This window comes from Prionailurus bengalensis, chromosome F2, assembly GCF_016509475.1.
Source record: "Prionailurus bengalensis isolate Pbe53 chromosome F2, Fcat_Pben_1.1_paternal_pri, whole genome shotgun sequence".
Taxonomy (NCBI): domain Eukaryota; kingdom Metazoa; phylum Chordata; class Mammalia; order Carnivora; family Felidae; genus Prionailurus; species Prionailurus bengalensis.
In genome coordinates, this window is record NC_057353.1 from 72,741,313 (window position 1) to 72,752,192 (window position 10,880).

The 10,880-nt window shown below is 49.1% G+C and overlaps 1 long non-coding RNA gene across 1 annotated transcript; it reads left to right on the plus strand.

The window, feature by feature from the left end:
* The first annotated feature begins 6,519 nt into the window (after positions 1-6,519).
* On the plus strand, positions 6,520-10,193 carry LOC122495818. Its single transcript, XR_006300611.1, has 2 exons — positions 6,520-7,061; positions 7,295-10,193. It is a non-coding gene; the product is annotated as an uncharacterized LOC122495818 (long non-coding RNA).
* The last annotated feature ends 687 nt before the right edge of the window (positions 10,194-10,880 follow it).

A 10,880-nucleotide genomic window follows, 5' to 3' on the forward strand; every position in this document is an offset into this window, starting at 1 on the left:
GCGGACATGGGGGGGGGGGCTCTTCTCCCCAGTGAGGCGGGAATGGTCTCGGAAGGCCAGATCGATGTCATGGCTGATGTTTATTGACTTCTGACCGCGGGCCAGACACAGAGAGTTCGCCCAGGCAAATCAGCGCGGGAGGAGAGTGTGCCCGAGGAAGAAAGAGCAGGTGCGAAGGTGCAGGGGCATGAAAGGGAGCACCTACGTTCAGGGAAGAATCTGAGGTTAGCATCGGATTATTCGTAACAGCATGTGGAAGTGACTCTTCTACAGACGCGTCCAGGGTGTCTCTTCCCCTGACTTTTGTCCGTAGCCTGGTGGCTCTCGAGCCGGGCGGTAGCACCGCCCAAGGGTACACTTGGGAATGTGGGGGAGCATTTTTTGACTGTCGCCGTGACGGTGGGGTGTCTCCCACGGGCCTTTAGTACCCAGACCGCGGGGATGTTAGAGGCCCCACGATGCGCAGGACAGTCCCACGTGATGAAGACGTGGCCCGCCTGGAACGCCAGGGCGCCTTCTTTGGGCCACCCTGTGTCACTCTTCTCCGTCCTCAAGCCCATCTCTGGACCTGGTGCACGTTAACTCCATCAGCGCACGCAGAACTGAGCTGGCGATTGTTGGAAATCCAAACTCTCTCCTGACCACCCAAATCAACTCAAGTGTTCTAAAAAAAAAAAAAAAAAAAATTGGCACTTTCTTCCCTCCTCCGCCAATTATATTTGGCTTCCGAACATAGTATTTTCATTTGCTTGATTTGGGGCCGCACCGTTGGTGGGAAAAAGACCCTCATTAGGTTTCGGGGCTCAAGCCTGGTTCGAGCCACTTTCTTCTCTGGGCGCCACGGCGTGAGGATTTTCCTCAGCCCAAATACCACAGGAATTGCGCCCCACCGCTCGCCTGCCTCCCTGGTGAGGGCCCCCCCTGCATGCCCGTGGGGGCCCAGCTGCCTCCCCGCACTGCGTGCACCCCCCATCCCTGCTGCCAGAGCGATCGTCTCTCCCCAGCACGGATATGATTGCCTCGTCTTCTGCTGAAGATCCCTGTGTGAAAGACAAACTCGGGCTGAGAGGGCCGAGAGCAGGCCCAACACCACTGCTTCTCAGGCAGCCAGGACTTTCCCTGGAGAAATGCACATGTATTTTGCCCGCCTCCTCTAGGGAAGCTGAAAGTTGAATCATTTTGGTAGGAATCCCACCCCCCCCCCGCTCCCCACTCTGAGTTTGACATATTGTCAAGAGGTTTAGCACTTGGTCCACGGGCTACACCATGGGGCAGACCTACTGGTCTTGGGCCAGCTCCGTCTTGGGGCTCCCGGGTGGCGCTGGGGTCCGGAGGCACCACGAGCTTTCTCCTCCTGAGGCCTGGGGACCTGTGCGTCCTTCTCTTCGGATGCTTTGCCCCTTACTCAACCTGCTATCTCCAGCCGGGTCCGTTGCCAGGAAGCTCCCTCATCGGCGCCTCCGGAGGGCCCTCCTTCTCACGACAGTCGTGGGTGTCCAGCAGGATGCATAGCCCACTCCGTGCACTTGGGTGTTGACCCGAGTGCTCCTCTCACACAGCGCGGGTGCTCTGAGGGCACCATCCTCCCTTTTCTCCTCTGCATTCTCATATGTGTCGGGAAACTGCTTCGGGAGTGCTTTTTTGAAGAAATGCAGGAACGGAGTGAATCAGATGTGACGTAACTTCTAAGGGTCTTCTCTGTCCAGACATGATTCTAGGGACGGATTTCCTGGTATTTGGACAGGCGGAGCCCTCGCTCGCAGACCTGGCTGGCACAACGGGCATAGTGGTCTGAGACTGATGAGTGTAAAATGTGGCTGTGGCACACTGATACCCCTTTCAGGGTCCTAGGGCAAGTTCCTCTCATGGTCTCCCGTGAGGCAAATCTGCCCCCTTGGCAGGTGGATTTCACTATGGTGTTTTTTTTTTTTTTAATGTTTTGTTTATTTTGGGGGCGGGAGAGGAACAGAGAGAGGGAGACAGAGGCTATGAAGCGGGCTTTGTGCTGTCAGCACAGAGCCCGACGTGGGGCTTGAACTCAGGAACCCTGAGATCATGACCTGAGCTGAAGTCGGTCGCTCAACCAATTGAGCCATCCAGGCACCCCGGATTTCGCTATTTTTAACGGATGTCAATCATTCAGAACTGCCTCTTACAAATAAGATGAGAGAACAACTCAGAAATACTATTTTTGGTTCCCCAAGTGAAATGCGAGGCCTGTAAGTTAATAAAACTGATTTTCTCACTTGGCTTGTGAACCAGCTGTAAAGGTAATTTCCAAAGACACATTCCAAACACATCTTGAGCAGAAATGGCATCATTTGAATAAGCCCACAGTTTGGTAGGAGAGCAGGAGAGTGTTTTGGAAAGACCAGCTCTCATTTTGAGGCTAAGTTCTGGCATGTTACCTTAAAAGATCACCCTTGTTGTATTATAGAACAAATCTAACATTTGCAGAGGACTTAAAATTTCAAGGGACTTCTTCATCTGTTCTCTCTTTATAGCTCACAATACTTCCTTAAAAAATGTTTAGGGGTTCTGGGTGACTCAGTTGGTTAAGTGTCTGACTTCAGCTCAGGTCATGATCTCGTGGTTCATGAGTTTGAGCCCCGTGTAGGGCTCTGTGCTGACGGCCCAGAGCCTGGAGCCTGCTTCGGATTCTGTGTCCCCCTCTCTCTACCCTTCTCCTGATCTATCTCTCTGTCTCTCAAAAATAAAGAAACGTCAAAACAATTGTAAAAATGTTTATTTTTATTTATTTTTAGAGAGGGAGAACATGAACAGGGGAGGGGCAGAGAGAGAGGGAGAGAGAATCCCAAGTAGGCTCCCTGCTCAGCACAGAGCCTGATGTGGGGCTTGATCTCATGAGATCATGACCTGAGCCCGAAATCAAGAGCTGGACACTCAACCGAGTGAGCCACCAGGCGCCCCTCATGATACTTCTGTAAAATTACTGGGGGCAAGTATTTTCAACCCCATCTTCTAGGTGAAGACGTAGAGGGGCAAAGAGCTTGATGATTTGCCAAAGGTCACGGAGCTGGAAGGAGGCAGAGCCAACCCAGACCTCCTCCACACACTCGTATGTCATCGAGCAGAAATACAAGACATGCAACGCACACACATGAGAGTCCAAACAGTAGTGTCAGTGCCCGTGCTAGTCCTCATGGAAGTGAAAGAAAGGACGTGCACACTTCCCACGACCCGTGTCTGTCGAAGTTCACCTACTTCCTTTGTTGGAGAGCCATGATGAAGTACAGTTAGTTTGGAAGCTACAACAGAATAGCACCAACGGGGGAGGGGAGGAGTTGAAGAGCCAACATTTATTTCCCATACGAGAGACTAGGAAATCTAGGCACTGGCAGATTCTGTGTCTGGTGAGGACTCTCCCTGATTCACAAAAGTCCATTTTCTCCCTATGTTGTCACATGGAAGAAGGGCTAAGGGGGGCTCTTTGGTGTCTCTTTTATAACGGCCTTAATCTCATTGGTGAAGGCTCCACCCATACGGTTGGATCACCTCCAAGGCCCCACCTCCAAATACCATCACACTGAGGGCTGGGTTTCAACCTATGAATTTTGAGGAGACACCAAAGTTCAGTCTATAGTGAGGGGTCAAGGACATAGACTGTGGGGTCAAGGACATAGACTGTGGAACCAGTTGGCCTGGGCTTGCATCCCAGCCCAACCACCAGCTAGGTGTGACCTTGGGTAAGTTGTTTGCATTCTTCATGCCTCGGTTATCTCCTCTGTAAAAGATAACCACTCATAAAATGTTGTAAGTAATGTGCTAACGTATTTAAAAGATGTGAACAGTGCCTGATGTATAAATTGAAGCTTTAATTAGCATCATTTCATTTTAACTTCTCACAAGGCCAGGACGTCTGTGGTATTGTGCCCCGTATTACACATGAGGTGAAGTACTTTGCCTACAGTCCTAGAACTGGAACTTTGAACTAGGTCTGTGTACGTCATACACCATGCTCCGCTCTCTTGATTAACGTATTCTCTCAAATCGTGCTCACAGATTTCACAGGTGGCCGTGTTCATGTTAATATTTTCTAAACACAGGTAGTACCCCCCCACACACGCTTTTTGTCCCTTTCAGGGTCTTTCCTAGAGAATATGTCTGAAAGTCAATGTTCGAAAGTCAAATCATATCCTTATATATCACCAAGGGGTCTATCCCCGGAGGACTATGAAATATAATTAAATCCCCAATTATACTTCATTTTTACAACAATATCTTTAACAATACACTTTCAGAACCACAGTTATGTCCTTTGATTTTGTTTGATCCTCTTGAGGCTCAAGATTCCCAACTTACAGCGTGCCTAATGACTTCCATCTCTGTGGCACATGTCTTAAGTTTATGAGGTCTGTGCTTTTCATTGCTAGGATCAGTACCGATCATTATTTTCTAATTCAGTTCCTTTTTTGGAAATAGTGAATGCAACAGAAATAAGTCAAATAACTGAACAAACTTTCTGTACAAATATGGCAACTCTACCGACATTGAGCTGTCAGCTCTCAGGCTACTCCACCATGTAATAGCTTGAATTGTTCACCCATAATCCGATTACAAAAGTCTACTTAACACACAAATGGGAAATAATACTTTATGACAAATCCCAAGAGAAGGATAAAGTGAGAATGAGTGGAGAAGGCAAGATGTCATGGAAATGAGGAACAAAGATAGTAAAGTGCCCAACTTTGTCGAGATATAAAGTATTCTGTAGCTTAAAGGCGCTTTACCAAATAGAAACCCACAAATTACCCAGTTGATTGAATTTGGGGGGATTCTGAGTTGTAAGGAATAAAAGACGTAATTTCTAGTGTTTTCTTATTTGTCTGCAATTCTTTCCTTCCCTGCTTTTGTCTTGGCTTCTCTGTGAGCAGAGTATAGTTTTCTTCCCCAATTAATTTTGGGCTTTGACAAAATTTGACAATTTTGGCTCTGACATGTGGACTTTGACATTGCTTTGGGCAGTGGATTGTGGCTAGAAATGACAATTTCAAGCTGCTATTTTCAAGCTGAGGTCTTAAAAGGCAAATTTCCACCAGTTCTCTGGAACTTCTTACCACCATGAGAAGAACATGAACCAGATACCTTATGTTCTAGTCTGGGGCTTGGGATGAAGACAAATGCAGAGGACCCAACCATAACCAGAAGCTGGGATCCAGCCTGGTCTAGCTGATTCAAGAGTATAAGATAAACATTTGTGGTAATAAGTTACTGAAACTTGGGGATTGTCTGTTAAGTATTATTATCAAAATAACGACAATAACAAAACCCTACGAATGTACAACTCAAGCTAGCTTAAGAGGAAAAAAATGTATGGGTTCATGTAGCAACTTTGTTTTAGGTCAGGGCTCACATTTTGTTGCTTTTCTTTATCCATCCATCTATCCGTGCATCTGCCCATTCCTCTATCCATTTTTTCCCCACCCCTGTCTGTCTCTGCTTCTCTTCATGTTTTGACCTCATTCCTTTCTTATGGAGGAAGGTCCATGTTGTGCATTTGCTACAGTGTAATTTGCAAAACACTATTCCTGTAAGATGCCTCGGGAGAAAGAAAGGCTCCAGATTTGAACAGATTTGAAAAAACTACATTTCAGTTTTAATAATTCACAAAGCATTGTTGGCAAATACGCAAATATACAAAACAAAACAAAAAACGATGAGGAACTCTCTAGTTTAGAAAACTCTCTAATGTAATTTGTTTAATGCAGCACTTTCCAAGTTTATTTGACCATTGAAAACCATTCTGGCTGTTAAAAATCTATCGACGGTTTCTCGGTGCACGCTTGGGGAGAATGGCGGTGTCGTGGGGAGAACCCTGGTTTGCGAAATAGGATACCTGCATTTCAGCTGTGGCTGTGCCACCCACTCACTTCGCGTTGCCTCAGGGAAATGACTTCCCCTCCCAGCCCTTGGATCCCCATTCACAAAATGAGAGAGTTTGGATTAGTTGGCTTTTTAAGACTATTGGCGTCAACAGTCTCTCAATTCTAGCAGGACAGTATATTTTACGGAAGAAGGGGTGATATGACCTCCCAAAGGATGGGTAACTGTGGCCAGAGGAGCACGATATAAATCCATGGAGAGTAGTCACTCAGCTGTTTGCTTTAGACTCAAACATTATGGTCCAACACATTTTGAGTGGACACTCAGTAGAGACAGCTGTCGTGAATTCCCCTCACCCATGGCTATGGAGCCTTAGTCATAGACTCTTGAGCACACGTTTCTACCCCACTCAGGTGGCAGAGATGGTTCCTTTCCCTTGCTCCTTTGTGCTTTGTCCCCATTCCCCACAACTCCTCCTTTCAAATGTCTTGTATTCCATCACCACCCCCCCCCCCTCCAAATCCTTCCTCCTCTTGTGTGCAGCCTCTGGAATGGGTGGTTGGTAATTCTCAGTGGCATCCAGTTCAGCTGCTGGATGGGGGAGGAAGGGGAGGAGAGTGCTTTGAATCCTCTATTAGTCAGAATGCTTTTGGTGGCAGAAACAAAACCCTGACTCAAGCTGGCTTAAACAATAGGGAATTTATTATCTCATGTATCAGGAATTCCAGGGGGCAGGGCGGATCCAAAGCTTGTTGAATTAGCCATTCAACAATGGCATTCAGGAAGAGTGTCTATGTCTCTGCTCTGCCATCACCGGTTGGATTCTTTCTCGGGCTGGCGACAAGATGGTGGGAGCAGTTGCGAGCGTAATATCCAGGTATGGTAAGATCTAGAGGAAGAAGGGGTCCTTTTTTTTTTTTTTTTTTTCTTTTGCTGTGGTTCTATTATTTGAAGCAAAGACATTTTCTCCAGAAGCTGCCGAGCTACCACTTACTCCAAAGGACTTCCTGTTGTTTCCTTGGAAAGAACTGGTAGTGTCCCCGAATCAATCACCAGCGGAGAGAAGAGATTGCCCTTAGGTCAATGAAGCCCATCTCTGGAGCTGGGAGTGAGGTCAACTGCCACTTAAACTACTGTTGGACCGAGAGAACAATACCTGAGTTCGGTTAGGAGGCAAGAGGACAGAAAGGACTGTGGAGTGGACAATCTATAGGAAGGTCTTTTTTTTTTTTTTTTTAATGTTTATTTTTATTTTTGAGACAGAGAGAGACAGAGCATGAACGGGGGAGGGGCAGAGAGAGAGGGAGACACAGAATCGGAAACAGGCTCCAGGCTCCGAGCCATCAGCCCAGAGCCCGATGCGGGGCTCGAACTCACGGACCGCGAGATCGTGACCCGGCTGAAGTCGGACGCTCAACCGACTGCGCCACCCAGGCGCCCCTATAGGAAGGTCTTAAGAGGGGAAAGGGGAGGGAAGCGATTCTTGAAATGATCTGGCCTCGACTACATCTTTCAGTTACAAATCCTAACCTATTGCTAACATTTCTCGTGGACCATATTGTGCCAAGAGAATGTCAGTCTCCCTCTTAGCCCCCAAGTACGTGACCAAAGACTTTCTCTCACTTTAGCATCTGTACCTGCGGGGCTCCAGAAGAGATGGGAGAGGGAGAAAACTTGATCTGCCCTCCTGAAATAATTCTGTTTAAGCTACTTACGTTTCCCACATTTGAGCAGCCTTACCTAGTTGTCCCTTACCTGGAATCGCTGGTCTGGGGGAGTCTGCTCTACGTGCAAGCAATCCCTCTCTGTGGGGGTGAGGCAACTATGCTGGGGATTCCAACCCACTGTAACATAAGTTCCAAAGTCACTGAATTGGAGGCAGATCGTTTAATGGCATTCTTCTTCTTCAGTATGCTGCTCTGTAACAGAGAGATAATGATAATTCCCACCTCCTACAATGACTGTGAAAATCAAAGAAGGGGTTGCACATGAGTGCCTCACACGGGCACTGTCTTAATGGCTAGTCATTGTTGTTATTTCTGCGATTATAGGAAGAGAGCTGTTATTATGACGTCATCTAGAAAAATCCCAAAGCAGCCAATCGAGTCAAGCTGATGCTTCCAACCCCCCGCCCCAGAGGCGCTCCCTTCGCACTCCCCATCCTGAGCGACACAGCATCACATGGCAGCAGGAGTGAAGCCAAGAACTAGACGGGCACTTGATTCAGCACAGTGGCTCCGGCTGCCAAGTAGGCTTTTGGAAAATGTCTTGCTCCCCACCCCCCCTCCCCCCGCCTCCCCGCCTCCTGGAGCATATTTTGGACGCCTACTTGTCATATTGCAAAATGTATGTGACAAAACAATCTGGGATCTCGCTGACAATTATTCCCTTCATGCCGCGCCTCGGAGTCTCTTGGCCGAGGGTGCGTGCCAGCCTCAGGGGCCCTGGCACGAAGGCTAGGCGAGGAAGGAGCCCTGCCCAGCAGGAGGGGCTGGAGGGGCCGGGGCGAGAGCAGGGACCCACGTTACTCCAGATGGGTCTCTTCCGTTGTGACCCAGCTCAAGCACGTCACAGAAGTTTGCCCTCCTTCTGTGGGCAACAGAGCGAAGCGAGACCAAGAGACACAACAGACAACGGCAACAGTAGACATTTATTACCCCCTTTATTACTCTCCTAAGGATGCTGTAACCGATCACCCCAAAGTGGGTGGCTTAACACAATAGAAACTTATTCTCTCACAGTTCTGGAGGCAGGGGTTTGAAATCAAGGAGCTGGCAGAACCACGTTCCCCTCCGAAGGTTCTAGGGGAGAATCTTCCTTGTGCCTTCCGGCTGCTAGCGGCCCCAGACGTTCCGCGGCTTGGGGCTGCGTCACTTCGACCTGCCTCTGATTCCACAGCGTTTTCTCCTCGGTGTGCCTTCTGCCCTTCTCTTTTCTTAGAAGGACACCTGCTCTTGGGTTGAGGCCCCACCCTAATCCAGGATGATCTCATCTTGAAAGCCTTCTTGACGTTTGCAGTAACCCCCTTTCCAAATAGCACCGTATTCCTACCGTCTGGGTAGAGGTGTCCTTGGCCGGGCCACCGTTCCACCCGCTGCACGGCCCTTTCTGGGTGGCAGGTGCCGGACGAAGGATGTATGACCTAACCACTCCCATCACAGCCTTAGGAGCCTGCCCCGTTTTCAGCCCCACGTTCAGATGAGGAGCCCGAGCTGTCTTACACACCGTTCGTGACGATCCTTTGTTCTTCACTCTGCCCTATGCGACCGAGACTATTTGTGACTGTCCTTTTAGAGACGGAGATCGAACTGAGGCTTAGAGTTTGTAACTCGCCCGGCCGCTAGTGGAAGGGCTGTTCCCTACTGCAGCTTTGATTTTTCTCAGACGAACTGGATGGAGAGAAATAACTGGTATTCCTTCTGCCAGGCTATCTCAGAAAGCATTTGCTGGATGGATAGCCACTTGAAGATGCAGCGTGTCTCAAGGAGCTCAGGGATTTCTCCTTCCTCTCGCTTCCTGCCGGGAAGAGGTGCGAATACGGTTGCCAAAATCCCCACGAGGCCCAGAGGGGCAGGGGGCAGAAGATCCCCAACCGGCTGGCCTGCGTCCTCTCCTTCTGGCCGAAAACCGCAGCAACTGTGTGATGCTCGAGGCTGGCGGGAGCCGCCCAGGGCAGGGCTGTGAATTTGCCCGGGGCCAGAAATGGCTTTCACCCTGGGGAGGCCCAGCGCTGTCATCCAGGGCTACTTTGGGAAGACAAACCCAGTGAGTCTGCACTGGTCCCGGGAACACCGGAATGGGATTCGCTGGTCACTTGCAGCGCATCATGCTCTGAGATGGGTCCTTTACGCAGACGTGATCCCGTCTGGTCCTCAGATACTATTATCTCTACTCAGGGCCGCTTCTAAGGTGTGTAGGGTGGGGGCCAAGAGGGCTAACGAGGCACCAAGCCCTGTGTTTAAATGTGTGAAAGGAGACAGGTCACACACTGTGGGCGCCCCACCCACATATCTGGCTCAGTCCAACCCCCTTCCCCCAACAGCTGTCCCTGGGCCTTAAGGTGTGCCTGCTAATGGAACGGTGTATTCTCAGGAGAGGAACGCCCTCCTAGACTCTGGAGGCAGGCCCCGGGACATTTGGGCAGGGGACTCTGGAGTCTTGTGTACCTGGAGTATAGGGTGGGCACGTTCCCTCGGTCCCCCTGGCCCCCTGTCCACTGGGGAGGATGTGTGTGGAGGCAGAGGAAGAAATTGGGTCCCTCTAAAGTGCCAGGGCTCTTGTCTGGCTTTGGGTGCTCTGTCTCCATTGTTTCACCCACAACTGAATTAAACAAGAGTTAATGTATTCACGATCTATTGCCACGTAACAAATCTGCCCCTCCCAACCCCACCCTGGAAACTTAGTGGCATTAAAAGCAGCCAACGTCCCTTATCTCTAAGTTTGGGTAGGCAGGAATCTGGGTGTGGCTTCATTGGGGTCTCAGGTTCAAGGTCTCTCCTAGGCTGCAAGTTCAGTGTCTCTCTAATCAAGGTGTAACTGACTCCTCTCCGTTGGGGCAGCTCATGAACAGGGCAACTGGCTTCATCAGAGTGAGCAAGCCCGAGGGAGAGAGAGAGAGAGGGTACAAAAGACAGAAGTCACTGTCTTATTAAAAAAATTATTGTGGTAGGAGGCAAGGGAAACAAAAGCAAAAGTGAACTCTTGAGACCTCATGAAGATAAAAAGCTTCTGCCAAAAAAGCAAACAACCAAACTAAGAGGCAACCAACAGAATGGGAGAAGATATTTGCAAAAGACAGATAAAGGGTTGGTATCCGAAATCTACAAAGACTTTGGTAAACTCAATACCCATAAAGCAAATAATCCAGTGAAGAAATGGGCAGAAGACACGAACAGATACTTTTCCAAAGAAGACATCCAGGTGGCTAACAGATGCATGAAAAGATGCTCAACGTCCCTCATCATAGGGAAATACAAATCAAAACCACACTGAGATACCACCTCACATCGGTCAGAGTGGCTAACATTAACAACTCA